Source organism: Hylobates moloch, unplaced genomic scaffold (assembly GCF_009828535.3).
Source record: "Hylobates moloch isolate HMO894 unplaced genomic scaffold, HMol_V3 SCAFFOLD_2, whole genome shotgun sequence".
Classification (NCBI taxonomy): domain Eukaryota; kingdom Metazoa; phylum Chordata; class Mammalia; order Primates; family Hylobatidae; genus Hylobates; species Hylobates moloch.
This window is the reverse complement of record NW_026652277.1, coordinates 156,469,473-156,491,280: the sequence shown is the minus strand read 5'-3', so window position 1 is coordinate 156,491,280 and position 21,808 is coordinate 156,469,473. Positions and strand designations below refer to the sequence as shown.

Here is a 21,808-nt window from a genome sequence, read left to right as displayed (position 1 = left end):
CCTATTGTCAGATCAGCGGTGGCATGAGATTCTCGTAGGAGCCTGATCCCTAATGTGAACTGCGCATGCGAGGGATCTAGGTGGGCGGCGCTTCTTATGAGAATCTAAGGAAACCCTGATGATCTCAGGTGGAACAGTTTCAGTTTCATCCCCAACCCCCACCCTCCCCATGCATGGAAAGATTGTCTTCCACAAAACCGGTCCCTGGTGCCAAAAAGATTGGGGACTGTTGCTCTAAAGGGGAAGGCAGGTATCTCAAAGCAAATGTATACTCTACCTCAGTGCCTGAAGTACCATCATTCCTGTATTGTCCTTTGTGGTTCTTATAGGGAAGAGATGTTGTTTCTTGTTTTTGTTTGTTTTTACCCGGAAGCCTATCCATCATTTTCTAAGTATGCCTCCACTTCCATTTCCCCTGATGCCAGAATGCCTTGGCCAAGATAGTAACTGCTTAATGCTTCTTTGCATGTCTGGCTCAGGAAACAGCTAAGAAAAAAGATAAGAAGTCATAAAGCAGAAATGAGCTTGGCATGTTCACGGAACTGAAAGAATCCCAGCGTAGTGGTCTGGAGTGCAGGGGAACAAGGAGAAGTAGTATGAGATGAAGCCTCCAAGGTTGCCAGAGGGTCAGGTCAGGAAGGGTTTTTTAAACCAACGAAATCTGTATTTTTTCCCCTAAGCACAGCAATAGGCATTGGAGAGTTTTAAGGCATGACATGGTCTAAGTTACATTTTTAAAAGATTATTATATAGAAGAATGGAAACAGGAAGGCCAGTTAAGAGAAATGGGCCATAGTGTGGTGGTATATAGGCTTCATTTACAGCTCAGACCTGAAAAGATAAGTTATTTCAAAAGTCATGCTGTACTATGACTACTATTATGAAATTTGGTAAGATTCCTTCTTTGAGGCACCCTCTAAAAAGGGTGCCAAGTGATTGGATCTGAACTATCCAGCACTGAAGGCCTTCAGAGAGCTGTGCTATTGTAGATGAGCAAGCCTTTTGGGAACTGTTAATAGTGAAAGGAAGAACTCTTGGTGAAGAGCTGTGAGCCACCATTTCTGGAGGAGCATGATATGGTGTCATGGAAAGTGCACCAGACCAGGAGTTGGGGTAAACCCCGTCTCTTGTCTACTCCAGGCTGTACACTTTTTTTTTTTTTTTTTTTTTGAGATAGAGATAGAGTCTCACTCTGTCACCAGGCTTGAGTGCAGTGGCAGGATCTTGGCTGACTGCAACCTCCACCTCCCAGGTTCAAGCGATTCTCGTGCCTCAGCCTCCTGAGTAGCTGGGATTACAGGCAGGTGCCACCACACCCAGCTAATTTTTGTATTTTTAGTAAAGACAGGGTTTTACCATGTTGGCCAGGATGGTCTCAATCTCCTGACCTCGTGATCCCCCCCGCCTCGGCCTCCCAAAGTGCTGGGATTACAGGCGTGAGCTACTGTGCCCAGCCTCTAGGCTGTACGTCTTAAGCATTAGTGAGAGGCCCAAAAATGAACACAGAGGCTCTCACCATTTTAAGTATTTTGTTGTTGTTGTTGTTAATAGCTTTGGAAAAACAAGGGGCAAAATCAGACTTTAAAAGTTATATGGGCCAGGTGTAGTGGCTCATGCCTGTAATCCCAGCACTTTGGGAGGCTGAGGCAGGCGGATCACGAGGTCAAGAGGTGGAGACCATCCTGGCCAACATGGTGAAACCTTGTCTGTACTAAAAATACAAAAATTAGCTGGGTGTGGTGGCACATGCCTGTAGTCCCAGCTACTTGGGAGGCTGAGGCAGGAGAATCGCTTGAACACGGGAGGTGGAGGTTACAGTGAGCCGTGATTGCGCCACTGCACTCCAGCCTGGTGACAGAGCGAGACTCCGTCTCAAAAAGAAAAAGTTATATGGACAGACATTTACAACATTCCTACATATATGGTTATTTATAAACTTGCCTTCATCACTAGGCTATAACTTCCTTGAGGGAAAATATGTTTTATTTGATTTTTGTATCCTAAGCACATTGCAAAGAACATGACATAAAGTAGGTGCTCAATAAATGAGGCAGGAATGAATGAAGCTTCCTGATTTTATTTCCGAAAGTAAAGTGATTCCAGCAACCCCTCTTTAAACCAAAGTAGGCCCAGTCATAATGCTAATCAGATGGCATCACTACTGCCCAGGCAAGTGCTCTTTTTTTCTTAGCAGAGCAATTCTGGCTACACCAGCCTTTCTGCCAAGTGGTTTGAAGAAGAAACCCATCCTAAAGCTTAGGGGAATCATTGACTGATTGGTTCTTAAAAAAAAAAAAAAGCGTAATATTTGGGATGGTTTCAGGTTATGATTCTACAAAATTTACTTTTAATCCAATTTCAAGTTCAGACTTCCTTTTTAAGGCCAAGAGTAAACAGGATTGAGGGATGGTTATCAGCAAGATAGGAAGATGATTCGTTTTCCCAATATCCTGTCTCCAGGTTCTTGGTTCTTGCCATAGGAACACTCCAGCTTTAGAAGAAGGTTTGTGTTGCAGACTTAGCCAGACAGCAAAGGATATCATGGGTCAGCAAACTAGCAGTAGTGCATTACAACCCTTCCTTCAGTTTTCTCTTTTTTTCTTGAATTTTAGTCCAAATTCAGCAGTGTTATCATCAAGAACCACAAGACTGCTAAGAAATATGTGTAGAGATAGCTTACGATATAGCAGAAGAAGAGGAAGGAAGGGAGGTAAGAAAGAAGAAAGGAAAGAAGAAGAAAGAGAGGGAAGGAGGAAGGGAAGCAAAGGAAAAGCTTCCATAACACTTCGTTTATATCTCTATTTTAAAGTAGTTATTTAAAACCCAAACTGCTACCACTCTGAATTTTAAGAAATTGACATAATTCCTGTCAGTGGGGAAATATTAAATATAGGGGCAGGAGAAAGGATGAGACTCTAGGTAGAAGACCCATTGTGTTGTCTGAGAGTTGGATGTGCACAGGTGGGCAGGAGGCTGAGTTTAAGGATATGAGATTGAGAACGTTGAATTATTCTATATAATAAAGTTGGAAGAATTGTTCACTGGGGTGAGTTTGGGGGTTGGGATTGTTGCTAAGAGATAGCCAAAAAAAAAAAAAAAAAAAAAGAGGTCGGGGGCAGAGGGAGAAAGGCCTGTCAAAGTGGTAGGAAGGAGGAAGACTTTAAAAAGAGAAAGAAAGTCTATTATTCAATTTGCAACTGTTAATGTTACTGTAAATGGACACACCAACACACACACACATGCACACACATCTCCCATGCTCCCAGACATCAGAATAAATCCTCTATAAGCTCACAGCTTGTCATGAATGAATCATTATGATAATCAAAGAAAGGGGGTTGTGTTCCACATCTTTGGGAGATTTCTTGGAGATTGAAGATGAAATGGGTGTAACAATAAGGAAGTCCAAAAACTGAACTGTGTCAGATGAAGCAGGAGCTAAGACTAAGTCCAAGTTGAATGGGAAAATGACAAACCACTCAAAGGAAGGAAGTAGGTCATATACATCTTTATATTCTCAAAGCTTAGCATAGTGTCTGGCATGTAACAGAAACTTAGCAAATGTTCATTAAATGAATGAATAAATGAGGAAAAATTAGATTCATATGATAGCAAGTGGCAGAATGGCATTATTAAATCAAATGTCAACATAACTCACATTTCTTATTCCAGAATTGGAAATCAGGTTCATCTTAGTCATACCTGCCTCTGATCTCCAGGTGGCAGTATTTTATCATATTAAATTGTTTTGAGACAACAGATTCCATTTACTTTTTGAGAAAGGAGAACATAAATGTATTTAAAATAAAAATTCAATTCTGTAGCTCATTTCTATAATTGTACAGAACTAAGTAAGCAATAGAATATGATTACATGAGATTATAGATTTATTCCCCAATTTCAATATAAATGAGAATTATTGGTAGTTCCTGAATTCAACCAGTTTTCTAAACCTTGAAGGTAAATACAAATTGGTGTGCTTTGTTTACAAAATGTATATATTTCTTCAAAGTATGAAAATCTGTGTGTGTGTGTGAAAGAGAGAGAGAGTGAGAGAGAGGAGAGAGAGAGACACAGGGACAGAAAGAGACAGAGAGCAGTAATATGTTTAGAAGTAGTTCACTTCCAGGCCAAGCATGGTGGCTCATTCCTGTAATCCTAGCATTTTGGGAGGCTGAGATGGAAGGATTGCTTGAGCCCAGGAGTTCAAGACCAACCTGGGCAACACAGTGAGACCCTGACTCTATTTTTTTTTCGTAAAGAAGTAATTAACTTTCAACAAACAGGGTAACCAGATGAAGTAGAATGGGCAGTCAAATCTAAATTTCAGATAAACAAGGAATATTTTATTCATATGTCTCGTGCAATATGTAGTGCATACACTAAAAAAGTCTTCCTTATTTTTCTGAAATTCAGATTTAGCTGAGAGATCTGTAATTTCCTTAGCTAAATCTGGCAACCTTACCAACAAATATTCTTTTGTTACTGTTAATCCCAAAATAACAGAACGTTAAGGGAGGCCCCACTTCTACCAAAAATAAAAAATTTAGCCCGACACAGTGGTGTGCACCTGTAGTTACAGCGATTTGGGAGGCCGAGGCAGGAGGATCGCTTGAGCCCAGGGGTTCGAAGTGGTAGTGCACCATGATGGTGCCATTGCACTCCAGCCTAGGTGATATCTCTAAATAAATAAACAAATAAAACAGAACTTCAAGTCTGCAAGGCAAAAAATCGTGTTTCCTTATTTGGAGAGATAAAAAGGAAGTAGCAGGCAGGGGCAGCTTTCTTGTAAGTCTAACTTGATTGCTTTTTGTGCTCTACCCATTCGGAGTCAAGCCCCTCAGCTGAGTAACTTATCTTCGGGAAACTGAGCTCTCTAGCAAGTGCAGATGGTAAAGCCTAATTATTTTATATAAATGCAGTGTTTTACAGCACCCGTGAGTCTGGTTGCAAAAGCCAGACCCTGTGAACAATGGAAAAGATCCCAGGCCCCTTCACCCTCTAATTTATATTTTCCAGGAGTACCTGATCCATAGCAGCTATGATAACAGAAACAGATGAATTGCTTAGGAAGTAAATTCTCTTTCAAAATGTAAAGGACTTTCTGGTAAATCAAATGAGATATAGATTTATACACATTTGGATATTTAATATAAACATTCTATCTTCCAGGTAAACTATGCTTCAAAATTTCATTCGTAAATAAATTCCTGAACTCAAATTTTCCATAGAAACAATATTATGAGTGACAGTCAGGTCTTTTGGTTACCTAGTAAAGGTATATAATTAATTGATTATATGACTGAAACACTGTATTTGCAGTTAAAGCATGCTTTTTTTTTTTAAAGGTTGTAATAGTATTTTTTAAGAGTAAAAATTTAAAACCTTTTTTTTTTCTTTGAGACAGAGTCTTGCTCTGTCGCCCAGGCTAGAGTGCAGTGGTATCATCTGGGCTCACTGCAACCTCCACTTCCTGGATTCAAGCAATTCTCATGCCACAGCCTCCCATGTAGCTGGGACTACAGGCGCGCACCACCATGCCTGGCTAATTTTTGTATTTTTAGTAGAGACGGGTTCGCCGTGCTGGCCAGGCTGGTCTCGAGCTCTTGCCCTCAAGTGATCCACCTGCCTCAGCCTCCGAAAGTGCCGGATTGCATGTGTGAGCCACCACGTCCGCCCATTGAAAAGCTTTTTAAATATTGAATGTTCATGTTTGAAAAAATATAACCTACGTTTATTTTGCTCTTGCCTTGTTCCTGACCATTCTTAAGTGCTTATATGAATTAACCCTTTTAATTCTTATAACCCTAGGAGGCAGATTCCGTTATGATCCCTTTTTACAGATAAGGAAATTGGGGCAAAGGTTAAATAGCTGCCCCAAATTATACAGCTACTGAGTAGTGGAACTGGGATTTGGACCAACCACAGGCACATTAACCACTGTACAGCACAGTTTCATTAGCTTAGGATAAAGAAGGACCTGAACCGTCTGAGAAGATTGTGAAGGGGACATCTGAACACCATCTAGGGTGGTACATGGTATTGTTCTCTGAGCCTAGAACGGTTCAAGGTAAATGGCTGGTCTTTCCCTTAATTTAGGTATATGATGAATAGTACTTTTGTGCTTGTCAACTGTAGTGGAGTTGTTTTGGAGTTTATAAATGGAACAAAGGCTGTCAGAAAGAGAAAGATTTACTTGAGTAACTGGATAGTGGTTAAGAAAAGCTGGAAGGGGATTAACAAGTACATGCTTGTGGGGTGTGAGAAAGAGATTGCTGGGGTGGAAATAACTGAGCTGAGACCTGGAAAGAAAAAAGAGGGAAGAATTTGACTTTACATAATTATTTACATGAAAAGGGAGGGGAAAATGGGAGGGATATTGCCCTGTATTATGGTTTGTTCTAACTTGTTCAGATGTGTGATAACCCACTGTGGTTCATGTACCACAGCCATGGCAATAGTGCATTTACCAGGGGCCCCGACTCCAAATGATAGTCTTATGTCCTTAAGAAAGAGTCCAATTTCGACCTCAAAGTGGTTGTCTTTGGACACCCCTTCTACCCTCTTTCCTCTCCCAGAGCATTAGATATGAAGTCATGAGAGTGAAGGGGAAAGAGTCCTGGACTTATTGTTGGGGGAACAGAGTTCCAACCCTGCTACCTAACTAGTTCTCCTTTTGTGAGTTGAAGTATTTGAGCCCCTCTTTCCTAAGCTGCGAAAACAGGGATGATTTTACCCACTTCATGGTTTTGTTGTAAGCATTAGGCGAGGTGCTGTATGTGACAGCATTGAATAGAAAGCATGACTGGGGGTCAGGAGGGGCAATGATCCATATTCATTCTGTGATCCATATTCATCTGTGGCCATGATAGGGGCCTCTCTCACTTAACCACCAGTAACTGTTGACTAAGGGAAGGATCTAGATATTTATTTACCATCTACTATGTATGCTATAGAGTGTTAGTGTTAGCCAGGAGCTTGGGTTCAGAGATGGGCTGCCTGGGTTCAAATCCTAGTTCTAGCTGTGTAATTTTGGGCAAATAATTTGAACTCTCAGAACCCTGTTTCTTTCCAGTGAAGCCAGAGTCATAATGAGACCTTCCTCAGAGGTTAGCTGTGAGGTAGGAGACAGTCTGTAGGAGTTCACAGTCTATTGGGAGAGACAGGTTTGTAAACAAGTGATCACAATGCACCACGTGGTAACGTGTAGTCATGGAGACAGGAATAAAATGCTTTGGTAGCATGGGGAGGGGAGGGGAGGAAGTGGGGACTAACCTGGCATAAAGGTTCAATGAGAGACATGAGACGTGTGTGTGTGTGTGTGTTCATATGTATATATAGACATATACACCTGTTTGGCCAAACAAAACCGTTCCTGTCTTCAGGCCTAAGGATGAAGCTGAACTGGCTCACCAGGTCCTTTATGCTTGGGCTCTGTGATCTCCACACCCCCTTACTCTGCCGCCACTTGCTATTCTCTGCCTTTGGAGGCATTCCATGACTCTGTTTTTGCACATTCTGTTCCCTGACATAGAATGCTCTTCCATATCTAAACACCTCCAGAGCTCAACAGAGATAGCAAAAATATCATCAAGAGTACAAGAATAGCCAAATCAACAATACAAATAATTTCAGCAGTTTAGAGTTAATAAATACCCGTGATTTACATGCACAGTCTCATCTATGCCTTTTTGTTTTTTCTTCTTCTTTTTTTTTAAGATGGAATCTCGCTTTGTTGCCCAGGCTGGAGTGCAGTGGTGCAATCTCAGCTCACTGCAATCTCCACATCCCGGGTTCAAGTGATTCTCCTGCCTCAGCCTCCTCAGTAGCTGGGATTGCAGGCACCCGTCACCATGTCTGGCTATCATCTAAGCCTTTTTAAAGCCTTAGAAGACAAGTACTGTATTTAACCCTATTTTAAAGTGAGGATTATTGTAGGTAAAATATACTAACTAGCCTTTTGTAAGTCACACAACTGGCCAGTAGCACAGCTAGGATTTTTACCTAGCTCTGGCTAATCCTAGAGCTCGCCTCTTAACTTCTGTTGTCTCTCAAAATTAATTCCTTGGGCTGGGCGTGGTGGCACACGCCTGTAATCCCAGCACTTTGGGAGGCCAAGGTGGGCAGACCACATGAGGTCAGGAGTTTGAGACCAGCCTGGCCAACATGGCAAAACCCCGTCTCTACTGAAAATACAAAAATTAGCCAGGCGTGGTGGTACACACCTGTAGTCCCTGCTTCTCAGGAGGCTGAGGCAGGAGAATCGCTTGAGCCTGGGAGGTGGAGGTTGCAGTGAGCTGAGATCGTACCACTGCACTCCAGCCCTCCAGCCTGGGTGACAGGGCAAGACTCTGTCTCAAAAAAAAAAAAAAAAAAAAAAGGCCGGGCGCAGTGGTTCACGCCTGTAATTCCAGCACTTTGGGAGGCCAAGGTGGGTGGATCACCTGAGGTCGGGAGGTCAAGACCAGGCTGACCAACATGGAAAAACCCCATCTGTACTAAAAATACAAAATTAGCTGGGCGTGGTGGCGCATGCATGTAATCCTTGCTACTCAGGAGGCTGAGGCAGGAGAATCGCTTGAACCCGGGAGGCAGAGGTTGGGTGAGCCGAGATTGCGCCATTGCACTCCAGCCTGGGCAACAAGAGTGAAATTCCATCTCAAAAAAATAATAATAAAATTAATTAACTCCTTAGTAAAGTAATTCTGCAACTTAAATATCAAAAACAAAAATTCTCCTCATATGTAATCTATTAGTTTTATTGCCTTTCTTATTACAATACCCATCATAATTGTTTTATTTTATTTTTCTAAATTGCAAAAGTAAAGTTTATTATAGAGAGTTAGAAAATATAAATAACCAATATAACAAGAGTAAGGAAATTATTATCCATAATTTCACATTCTAAAGGGGAAACCCCCAATTTTAATCAATAGGGTATATCCTGTATGATTTCATTTTTATGACATCCTAGAAAAGGCCAAAACTATAGGGAAAGAAACAGTGGTTGCCAGGATCTGGGCTACAAAAGGCATCAGGGCAAATGGAAATGTCCTATATGTTGATTGTGGTGGTGGTTACATGAGTGTATGTTTTATTAAAATTAATAGAACTGTACACTAAAAATAGTACATTTTATTATAAATTATACCTCAATAAACCTGACTGAAAAAAATTAAAACCTTGCCATACATCTTTCCACTTCCACACTTTTCTTATGCATATATAGTAAATATATATCTTTTTATTTTTTAGAGACGGAGTCTCAATTCTGTCACCCAGACTGGAGTGCAGTGGTGTGATCTCGGCTCACTGCAACCTCTGCCTCCCGGGTTCAAGCGATTTTCCTGCCTCAGCCTTCAGAGTAGCTGGGATTACAGGCTCACAACCACACCTGGCTGACTTTTGTATTTTTAGTTGAGGCGAGGTTTCACCGTGTTAGCCAGACTGTTCTCGAACTCCTGACCTCAGCCCACCTCGGCCTCCTGAAGTGCTGGGATTACAGTTGTAAGCCACTGCACTCAGCCAGTAAATATATGTCTTCTAAAAATAGTTTACACTATATTATTTTTCATTAAATATACTTCAGGTTTTAAAGCATTTCTAGACTTATACAAAAATTGCAAAGACACTATGGGGGTCCCATATTCATTCCACCACATTATTAACATGTTACATTAGTATGATACATTTGTTATGATTAGTGAGCCAGTGTTGATGCATTGTTAGCTGAAATCTGTAGATTATTGTGATTTCCTTAGTGTTTACCTCATGTTATCGTTCTGTTTTCGAATCCCATCCAGGATACCACATTACTTTTTGTTGTCATACCTCCTTGGAGACCTCTTGGTTTTGACATTTTCTAGAGTTTCCTGTGTTGATGACTGATATGATTTGGCTCTGTGTCCCCCTCCAAATCTCATCTCGAATTATAATCCACACGTGTCGAGGGAGGGAAGTGATTGGATTATGGGGTCAGTTTCCCCCATGTTGTTCTCATGATAATGAGTGAATTCTCAGGAGATCTGATGGTTTTATAAATGGTAGTTTTTTCCTGGACTCTCACACTCACTCCCTCCTGCTGCCTTATGAAGAAGGTGCCTGCTTCCCCTTCGGCCACTATTATAGGTTTCCTGAGGCCTCCCCAGCCATGTGGAATTGTGAATCCATTAAACCTCTTTCCTTTATAAATTACCCAGTCTCAGGTATTTCTTTATAGCAGTGTGAGAACAGACTAATTACAAAGAACTTGGAAATTTTGAAGAGTACTGGTCAGGGATATTGTAGGATGTCCCTTTACTGGAATTTACTTTTCTGATGTTTTCCCCATAGTTAGACTGGGGTAATAGGTTGTGAGGAGGAAGACCACAAAGGTAAAGTACCATTTTCATCACATCTATTTTATGTTTTGTAACCTTTTTTCACTCAAATATGTATCAAAAGCATGTTTTTTACTTGATACATATAAATCTGTAGCCTTCTTGATGGTGATAATTGTATTCTGTTGTATGGATGTAGCATATAATCACCTATTACTGGACACTTAGAGATTCACTGTGGCGTTTTCACTATTACAACAAATGCTACAATAGATATATTTGTGCAAACATCTTTTCAAATTTGTCCAATAATTATTATTGTGTTTAGACACAGGTTCTCACTTTGTCGCCCTGGCTGGAGTGCAGTAGTGTGATCAAAGCCCACTGTGGCCTTGAACTGCTGGGCTCAAGTAATCCTCCTTTCTCAGCCTCCCAAGTAGCTGGGCCTACAGGTGCACCCCACCATGCCTGGCTGCTTTTTAAAATATGTTTTGTAGAGATGGGGTCTTTCTGTATTGCCCATGATGGTCACAATTGTCTGATTGTTCTGTTAGGTAATCCTGAGTGATGTAGAGTGTCTGAAGCAAACTGCATTCACTTTTTTTTTTTTAAAGGGCTTTTGGTACATAGTACTAAATTGTCCTCCAGAAAAGTTGTTACCTATTTGGTGCTCTGTTTCCTCAAATTCTAGCTAATAGTGGATATTATTTTTCATTTCAACCTTTGCCAATTGTAGTAGAAAAATGTATTGTGTTGCATTGTATTTAATTGTTTCCCTGTTGGTATCTTCTTCCAGATAGTGAGGTCCTAAAGGAAAAAGACTATATTCTATTCATTTTCAGATACCCAGAGTCTAAGTTACTGCCTGAAAGAAATAGGCACTCAGCAGAAGGAAGAGAGGGAGCAAGGGAGAGAGGGAGGGCCTGAATCCAAGAGCGATTGTGTGATCTGACAAGATAATTCATGCTAAGGAGAGGAAGGGTTTTCACCATCACTGGGTGCAATTGTATCCTTCTGGGCCAATGGCCCATATGTATTATGTAATCTGAAGGGGTGGCACTACTAATGTGAGCTTCAGACCAGGTAGGAGAGAAATCTACACTAGATAAAAAGAAGGTAAACAGGATCTTACCGTTTTCCTCAAATCACAAGAACAATAACTAGGGATTTGTTTGACCAACTCTGAAAGGGAGGATCACAGTCCCTTTAAGCTGTAATGCCATTCATGTATTCTCTATTATAGCTTTTTGAAACAATTAGGTACATTTGTGATTTTCAGATCTTTTCCTATTTTCCTTCTTTCTGTCAGTACCATCTTATATATGTCACCTTGCTTATTTTCAGTCATGGCTGCCAAAAATCTTACTGTTTTCTCCCTGCACACTTCCCCAATATTTTATTTATATATTTTCTTATAAAACCTTGACTTTCTCTTCTTCTACATGCTTTGAAGCTATCCTAAATCTTGATGTCACTTGTAAATTTACTATACCAACATAGTGATAAATGTTACTTTTTCAATTTATCACCGGAAGAATGATAAAACAGTATAGAAAAGGAATATGTGTTTTTGGCTGGGCCCAGTGGCTCACACTTGTAATTCCAGCACTTTGGGAGGCTGAGGCAAGCAGATCACCTGAGGTCAGGGGTTTGAGACCAGCCTGGCCAACATGGTGAAACCCCATCTCTACCAAAAATATGAAAAATTAGCCGGGTGTCGGTGGTGGGTGCCTGTAATTCCAGCTACTTAGGAGGCTGAGGCAGGAGAATCGCATGAACCCAGGGAGCAGAGGTTGCAGTGGGCCAAGATCACGCCATTGTACTCTGTCTTGAAAAAAAAAAAAAGAAAAGGAATATGTGTTTTTATATTAAATATTTTAGTTTTATTTTCTAGTTTTGCAAGGTTGATTCATTTACTAGGGTCTCAAAAAAGAAAAATGTTCTTGGAATGCTGATGGTAATTCAGTAATTGTTAAATTTTTCAGTTTTCAATCGGAGATTTTCTCAAGAGGACTCTGTTTAGAGTACACTTCCTATCTAAGAATTCCCATATGTGCTTCAGAGTGATTCCATGTCCCTGCCAGTTATCATTTACTCTCTCCCTGGAATGTGGGAGTGCCCTTACTATTCTTCCAGTCTGACCTAACAGAGACTAGGCCCCAACTTGTAATACAGAATTTGTTTCCTGCTAAATAAAACAACAATTTTTTCACAAATTAGCAAAATGATAAAAAAAGAGAGCATATTACACACTAGCACACGATGAAGAGAAATTCAAAGAGCTAGACATGTTTCTGGAGTAAGAAGCTCTGCAGTGTTAAAATTAATTTACCATCTTTTTATGGTCTATAATGTATCTCTCTAATTATTTATTATTTATTTATTTATTTTTTTGAGACAGAGTCTTGCCCTGTCGCCCAGGCTAGAGTGCAGTGGTGCGATCTCAGCTCACTGCAACCTCCGCCTCCCAGGTTCAAGTGATTCTGCTGCCTCAGCCTCCCGAGTAGCAAGGATTACAGACATTTTTGTATTTTTGTATTTTTTGGTAGAGATGGGTTTCACCATCTTAGGCTGGTCTCGAACTCCTGACCTCATGATCCACCTGCCTCGGCCTCCCAAAGTGCTGGGATTACAGGCATGAGCCACTGTGCCTGGCTTATTTATTTATTTTTTGAGACGGGGTCACACTTTGTCTCCCAGGCTGTAGTGCAGTGCTGCGAGATCACCGTCGATTTATATTTATCTTATACAAATTAAAAATAAATTTGTTTCTTTGTTTTGCAGCTAGAAGAATTGAATTCTTCCACATATCCTTTGCCAACTGTCAGTAGTGAAAAGTTTACAATTTATAATTTCTGGTGAATAGTCTCAATCAAGTTTTAGAAAGATGTGTTATTAGATATGGTGAAAAAGGACACATAGTATTATTCACTAGGGCCATCACTCTTACTCTTTGGTTTATTTTCTTTTTTTTTTTTTTCATTTTAAGAGACAGGTCTCTCTCAGTGGTCCAGGCTGGAGTGCAGTGGCATGATCACTGCTCAGTGCAGCTGCAACCTCCTAGGCTCAAGTGATCCTGTCACTTCAGCTTCCTGGGTAGCTGGGACTGTAGGTGCTGCCACCATGCCTGGCTAATTTTTTAATTCATTGTAGATACAGGGTCTCACTATGTTGCACAGGCTGGTCTCAAACTCCTGGCCTCAAGCAGTGCTCCTGCTTTGGCCTCCCAAAGTGCTGGAATTACTGCGTCCAGGCTATAATGAATCTCTTAATAGCTGAATCTATTAGCAGAGGGAAATAGTTGATGCTACCTTATTACATAAACTAGAGCATTTATAGGATGGTGATAAAATTAAAGCACGCATTTCTTAGTGAAACAAACCATTGTTCCTGATTGTTCATCAGATAATTTATCATAAAATTATTTTTCCTTTGTACACATGTGGAGTTATAGACATTTATATTGCTTTAAAATTGTCTTTAGTTTTTTCTCATATTGCCTTAGTTTGTAGTAATTTAGAGTAATTAGAGTAATATGAGTAATTAGAGTAATTTCTCATAGTCTTAGTTTGATTACTTATAAATTATTCAGTACTTTCTTTCATTAAAACATTATTAATAATATGATATTTGAAAAGGTAATATTCTCTATTGAAGTTAAATTAGTTTATGTTCTCATAGCACATTTTTTGTTGATCTGAATAAGTTATTTTACTTGGCTAACAATGCCTAGACAACCTTACTATTAACTCTAGCAATCTAGGATGTATAATTGTGTTGAGATAAGTAGAAGTCAAAAGAAATAAAAGGTGGGAATCAATGAAGAAATTAAACATCATTTAAATTATCAACATGTCCACCTGAGACTGTAATTGAGAAGGAAAAAAGAGGATCAGAATTGAGTTTCAAGAAGCAGCCTCTTAATTTTCCTATCTGTAAAGGATCAAACTTGATAAGGAATCTAGAGTGTTTCCTTGACAATCTGAGGGAAGGAACTGTGGGCTCATGGCCTACTCTGTCATGCTAAAGTTTAGGCATTTAATAATCCATTGATAATCATCAGGCATTTAGGTAAACGAAAGTGAACATATCTGCCTGGATCCCATTACTTCATTTCAAATCTGAAATCTTTTGTAATAACCAGAACATTACAACAGCAGTAAGCCTTTCATAGATGAAGTAATGTATTACCGTAGAGGGATTTCCTAGGCTCTTGGTGGAGTAGTATGCAGAATGACTTCAGCCTCCTCTAATGTTTGGATAAAACGAAACCTTCAAATGGAATAAGTTCCACTGTTGTATAAATCAGTCAAGATTTTTTAAACAACTATGTAAGCTCAAGATGGTGGAGGCAAAATCCCCCACATAAAACATTAAGAGAACAATAAGAAGTATTCTCTGCTCCTATGCTCTGCTTCCATCATGTCTGTACTCTGCTCAAAAACCTCCTGTCCTGAGCCACAGTGTGGTGCCATATGCCTGGACTCCCACCTACCTGGGAGGATGAGTTGGGAGAATTGCCTGAGCCAGGAGTTCGAGGCCAGCCTGGGTAATATAGTGAGACCTTGTCTCTAAAAATAAACTTTAAGCAAACAAAAAACACCCTAAAAACTCTCCTGTCCATCCCTCTTTTTTAGAGAAGCATGTCCCCAAATCTGTGCATGGAAGACATGTATTCTATAAGATAGTAACAGATTTTGCTGAAAAATAAATGCCTGTGTAGTTTTTCCAAAATATATTTTTAAATCTATATATGTAAGAAAAATTCTAAGCACCTTTAAGATGTAATTAACATGGGATAATTTGTCTTTAAGAAATGGAACTAACTTCTGTGCATCAAAAAACCACTTTTAAAAAGTTATAAAAGACAATTGGCCAGGCACGGTGGCTCACGCCTGTAATCCCAGCACTTTGGGAGGCCAAGGCAGGTGGATCACCTGAGGTCAGGAGTTTGAGACCAGCCTGGCCAACGTGGTGAAACCTCGTCTCTACTAAAAATACAAAAATTAGCTGAGCATAGTGGCGTGTGCCTGTAATCCCAGCTACTCGGGAGGCTGAGGCAGGAGAATCGCTTGAGCCCAGGAAGCAGAGGTTACAGTGAGCCGAGATCACGCCACTGCACTCCAGCCTGGGTGACAGAGTGAGACTCCGTCTCAAAAAAAAAAAAAAAAAGTTATAAGAGACAATGATAAACACTGTAGAAGATACGTGCTGCACATAAAACTGATAAAATATTGATACCCAGAATATATTAAAAATGCTGGCAAAAAAAATATGAGCAGGCAATTCACAGGGAAGAAAGTCAAAATGACCAATAAACACACAAAAGATGTCCAAACTCACTAGTAACTAGGTCAATGCAAATTAAAACTAAAATGAAATACCATGTCTTATACTGGCAAAAAATTAAGTCTGATAATGTTAAGTAATGTCAAGGTGAAACAGGGGTCACATACCTTGCAGGTGGGAATACAAATAAGTACCACTTTGGAGAGTGGATTGGTAATAACTAGTAAATTAAAGATGTGCCTAATCCATGATACAGTAGTTCCACTTCTAGATAAACTCACATGTGCACAAGGAAATATATACAAAAATGTCCATCACATCATTGTTTGTAACAGCCGAAATTGGAAGCAATATACATGTCTAAACGTACCTAAACAGGAGAATGGCTATATTGTGAAATAGTCATTTGTTGATTCAATGAATATTTATTGAGCACCTGCAGTATGCTAGTGCTTTCTGAGTATTAGAAATATATCAGTAAACAAAATACCTGCCCTCGCAGAGCTTATGTGTTATTGATAGGGAAGAGGGAGTGATGGGTGGGTAGACAATATAAGGCCGGCTGCAGTGGCTCACGCCTGTAATCTTAGCACTTTGGGAGGCCAAGGCAGGTAGATTGCTTGAGCTCAGGAGTTGGAGACCAGCCTGGGCAATATGGCAAGACTCCATCTCTACCAAAAACATACAAAAATTAGCCAGGTGTGGTGGTATGCACCTGTAGTCCCAGCTATTTGGGAGGCTGAGGTAGGAGAATCACTGGAACCTGGGAGGTTAAGGCTGCAGTGAGTTGAGATCTTGCCACTGCACTCCAGCCTGGGTGACAGAGCCAGATCCTGTCTCAAAAAAAGAAAAATATGACTTATAAGATGGTGACGTGGTATGGAGAAAGAAAAAACAGAGGAGGAGGAAGAGAGAGTACTTCTCAGTGGTAATGGAAGATCCCACTATGAAGGTGACATCTGAGCAGGACCTGGAGTGGTGAGGGAGCCAGCCATGCAGATAACGGGAAGAGCATTTGGGACCTAGGAAGCTGCACATACAAAGACTTTGAGGCGGGAGGATTCCTGGCATGGTTGAGAAAAAGCAAGGGGGCAGGTGCTTAGAGCCAGGCAGGCCTTAGCCCATTTTGAAGACTGCTGCTGTAATCCATGGAGCAAACATTTATTGAGTACTCACAATATGCCAGGCATCATTCTAAGCTTTTTTTTTAATACATATTTTTTCTGGTTTTTTTTTTTTCACTGCAGCCTTTGCCTCCCGGATTCAAGCGATTCTCCTGCTTCAGCCTCCTGAGTAGCTGGGACTACAGGCATGTGCCACCATGCCCAGCTGATTTTTGTGTTTTTAGTAGAGATGGAGTTTCACCAGGTTAGCTAGGCTGGTCTTGAACTTGTGACCTCAGGTGATCTGCTCGCCTCAGCCTCCCAAAGTGCTGGGATTACAGCCGTGAGCCACTGCACCTGGCCCATATTTTTTCATTTAATGCTTATAGTCTTCTTAGGGAGGCAGTATTTAGCCTCATATCATAGATGAGGAAACTGAGTCACAGAGAGAGTAACTCATTCCACATCAGTATACTGTGGTGTGCTGATTCAAATGCAGCTGACTCCGTAGGCAAATCTGTTAGTTACTGGTGAGCTGCCTCTTGCATTTGTTCTCTCTGGAGTGTTGCCCCTGTGCCGTTTGTCTTTCCTACCATTCCAGGCTATGCCTGGGGTCACCTACTGGCCCTGTCCACTGTTGTCACCTGGAGTTTGGGTACCCTTCTTAGTCTGTCTTATGTTGCTACAACACATTACCACAGTCTTGGTAATTTATGATGTACAGAAATGTATTTGGCTCATAGTTCTGGAGGCTGGGGGGAAATCTAGCAGCCTGGTGCCAGCACCTGGTGAAAGCCTTTGTGCCGTCTCCCCCCCGTGGTGGGAGGTAGAAGAGCAAGAGTGGGCAACAGAGCAAGAGCAGAGGGGGATGAACTGAGCTTTAATTGTTAGGAACCCACTGTAGTGATAACAGCACGAATCCATTCATCCCCTAATCACTTCTTAACACCATCAAAATGTCAACAAGAGTTTTGCAGGAGACAGTCAAACCATAGCACCTTCTTCTTGGGAATCTTGGAATAGATGAGGTGGGACAGTCCTTCTTTTCCCTGGCCTCCTTATCTTTTCCATCTCTTCAATGCTAGCCCAGCAGGCTGTACAGGCCTATGCAAATTTCCTTGATGAAGAGCTGGAGCAATTTCGCAAAGGAATTTCACCACATCAGACTTTCTCTTGAGTGTCAAAAGAGAAGGCAAATTAACTTAAGCCGTTGGCTGGGCGCAGTGGCTCATACCTGTAATCCCAGGACTTTAGGAGGTTGAAGTGGGCAGATCGTGAGGTCAGGAGACCAAGACCATCCTGGCCAACATGGTCAAACTCCATCTCTACTAAAAATACAAAAATTAGCCAGGTATGGTGGCAGGCACCTGTAATCCCAGCTACTCGGGAGACTGAGGCAGAATTGCTCGAACCCAGGAGGTGGAGGCTGCAATGAGCCGAGATCACACCACTGCACTCTAGCCTGGGTGACAGAGTGAGACTCCGTCTCAGAAAAAAAAAAAAAAAAAAAGAAAGAAAGACTTAGGCCGTTACAGAAAGAGGGTCCCTACTGAATACTTTCACTGTTCTTAATAGAAGAATGTTAAGATGGCTTGTTTGTACCCCTCCTTTTAAGCACCTCCTTCTGTGGAATCTATTATCTGGGCATAAGCTTCAAACTTGATTAGATTGTTTTAACTCACTAGTTCTTTCTCTTGATTTGGTGGCAGTAGTGTTTTCCTCTTCCTTCTACCACACGTTTATGATGTTACTCTATTTCTATTATAAATTAAACTTTTGTAGCCACACTCATTCCCCGTGAATTTGTGGCTGAAAGAAGCCAATTTTCAAAGAAAATCCTTCTTGGGTTTCTTACATTGTGCCTGAATCCAAATGCAGAGCTCTGAATACTTTAAAGTGAAGCTGAACAATGGCACCAGTAGTTTATAAAGAGCTAGGAAGAAAGTGACAGAAACAAGGGCCAGAGTGGTGTTTATGGTGTGTGCTCCCATTTGAGTGTAAAGATATTCTCTCTGCAAGGACACCTGAGACACAGAGAGCAGTGGGTCTCTGGGGAGGTGAACTAAGATATTATAGCTCAAGGGTAGGAGAAAGGGAAACTTGCTGTTTACGCTTTTCCTTTTTGTACAATTAGACATTTAGGGTTTTTTGTTTGTTTTGTTTACCATTATGCACAATACATTTTTCAAAAAAAAGTAATATAAACTCAAATTAACATTCTGGAAATGAGCTATTGAAAATATTACAGTAATTTTTGGAACAGCCTATTTCAAAAGTACTTAAATATTGCAAAATATGCTTTTTGCTTTTTCCCTTTGCTACAATGAACCTTGTGAAATGCAATTTTTACACTATACAGCAGTGAAAGCAAAATGAAGGAGCAGACCTGAGGCAGTGCCTGATATAAGAACCTGACCCGCAACATTACTCTTAATATCAGGTGGTCACATTATGGGGAAAGAGATCCCCTCCTCGTGTAAAATGTTTTTGCATGTTGTTTTGTATAATAAAAGTGTGAAATGGGTGAGATTTAGCATTATCTTAAATTTGTTCTTACCAAAGTAAGTGTTTTGATTTTTCTGTGGGTTAGGTGTGTAAAAACTGGAGAAAAAACAAATTTTGATCACTTATCTGAGGGGACATTTTTGGCTGCTTGCTTTAATCCAGGCAGGCACCATATCTACAGATCTTCTGATGGTGTTTCATCAAGATGTTGTATTCAAAAGCTTTTAATTTCCTTTTTTTTTTTTTGAGATGGAATCTCACTCTGGCGCAATCTCGGCTCACTGCAAGCTCCGACTCCTGGATTTAAGTGATTCTCCTGCTTCAACCTCCCAAGTAGCTGGGACGACAGGCACACACCACCATGCCCAGGTAATTATTGTATTTTTAGTAGAGATGGGGTTTCACTGTGTTAGCCAGGAAGGTCTCAATCTCCTGACCTCGTGATCTGCCCGCCTCAGCCTCTCACAAGTGCTGGGATTAAGGCATGAGCCACCACACCCGGCCAAATCTTTTAATTTCTAATGGTCCTCCAATCAATACATTATAAAGTTTCAAACCATTCTGGGATCAGTTAGTTTTGAAAAAGGATAGGGATCAAACTCCCCAGCCCTTCTTATTCTGGCTCCTGTTCACACTTCTTCCTTCTTTTGTGAACCTGTTCTTCAGCCAAAATATTCTACTCTTTGTCCCCAGTCCCACTTCACACCTTACATTCTCCAGGCCTTGTTCTTACACCTTCTGTCACCCGAATACCCCTTCTCCCGCTGTGTTCAAATTTTAAAACTGAATCTCTCCTTTAATGGCCAGAGTAAATCTACCTTTTTCTTTCAGCCTTTCCTGACCATCCTCAGCTGCAGTGACATTAAACTCCACGGAATCTTCATGTACCGTTTCTTTATCTTACTTGGTCTTTATAATTTACTAGGTGAAGTATGCAGAGTGATGGCTGATCATAGTTTATTTGGGCTGTCATAACAAAAATAGTATAGACTGAGTGGATTGTAAACAGAAATTTCTTTCTTGCGGTTCTGGAAGCTGGGAAGTCCAACATCAAGGCACTGGCAGATTCAGCCAGTGGTGAGTGTGCACCTTCTGTTTCATAGGCATCTTCTTACTGTGTCCTCATATGAGAGAAGGGACGAGGGAGCTCTCTGGCTCCCTTTTTATCCCATTCATGAGAGCTTTGCCCTCATGACCTAATCACCTCCCAAAGGCTCCACCTCCTAATACCATCACACTGGGGGATTAGGTTTTGATAAATATATGGATTTTGGGGGATAGAAACATTCAGTCTATAGCAGTCCCCAAAGATGTCCACCTCCTGTTTCCCAGAACCTGTATATGTTAGCTTACATGGTAAAGAGAAATTAAGGTTGCCGATCAAGCCAGAGTTGCTAATCAGCTGATCTTGAGGTAGGGAGATTATCCTGAATTATCCAAGCTCCCTAATGTAGTCACAAGAGTTCTTAAAACTGGAAGAGGGAGGCAGAAGACAGAATCAGAAAGATGCAGCATGGGGGGCACTCAGCACAACATTGCTGGCTTTGAAGGGGGCCACAAGCCAAGGAATGTGGGTGGCCTGTAGAAGTTGCAAAAGGCAAGGAAAGGCTGGGCGCGGTGGCTCACGCCTGTAATCCCAGCACTTTGGGAGGCCGAGGTGGGCAGGATTGCCTGAGGTCAGGAGTTCAAGACCAGCCTGGCCAACGTGGTGAAACCTCATCTCTACTAAAAATACAAAAATTCACTGAGCATGGTGGCGTGTGCCTGTAATCTCAGCTACTTAGGAGGCTGAGGCAGGAGAATCGCTTGAACCTGGGAGGCGGGGGTTGCAGTGAGCCGAGATTGTGCCACTGCACTCCAGCCTGGGTGTCAAGAACGAAACTCCGTCTCAAAAAAAAAAAGGCAAGGAAACAGATACCTTCCAAGCCTCCAGAACATATGCAGCCCTGCTGCTTCCTTGATTTTAACCCAGTGAGTTTCATTTCAGACTTCTAACCTCCCAAACTGTAAGATAATAAGTGTATTTTGTTTAAGCCACTAAATTTGTGGTTATTTTGTTACCAGCAGCAATAGAAAACTAATATACTAGAATCACCTAGGTATCTTAGGTATTTTGACATCATCCTTTTAAGTGATTTTGAATTCTGAGAAGATGGATACCAAGCCTTACATATCTTTATAGGCCAATATCCTAACAGTGTACTGAGCATAAGAAATGTTGCAATCTGATTCTAATAATCAGGACAGAGAGGTGAGAGTTAGCCCCCTAAGAGATTGATTGTATACTGATTTTTAAATGTTATACCTGCATACACAAGCTACCCAGGAGGGTAGTCATTCTCAGCTTTAATGGTTCTAATAGCAGCCTTAAGGATTTGTACTTGTATTGTACAAGACTGCTGAACCAAAGCTGAAGGAGAGGCATGTGGCATGTGTGCAGCTTCATTCATTTATTCAATCCATATTGATGTGCAGGGCTTCAGATTGTTCTTTAAGGATGTGGTGCCATTGCTGCACTGATGTTTGCAAGGCCCATATCTAACATTTACTGCATGCTTATTAAGAACCAAGTATGGTTCAGGTTGCTTGACA

The 21,808-nt window shown here is 41.0% G+C and overlaps 1 protein-coding gene across 3 annotated transcripts in view; it reads left to right on the top strand.

Annotated features, from left to right (window-relative positions):
* Positions 1 to 21,808, top strand: part of NHSL1 (NHS like 1) — a 359,178-nt gene that overhangs the window by 10,495 nt on the left and 326,875 nt on the right. The window contains exon 1 of one of the 3 annotated variants that reach the window (XM_058435594.1): positions 3,427 to 3,492. The exons of the other annotated variants lie outside the window; for them this stretch is intronic. The gene's annotated coding sequence lies outside the window, so the exon portion shown is untranslated. Of the gene's footprint in view, positions 1 to 3,426; positions 3,493 to 21,808 lie in introns of those variants that run through there. 3 annotated transcript variants of the gene reach the window in all.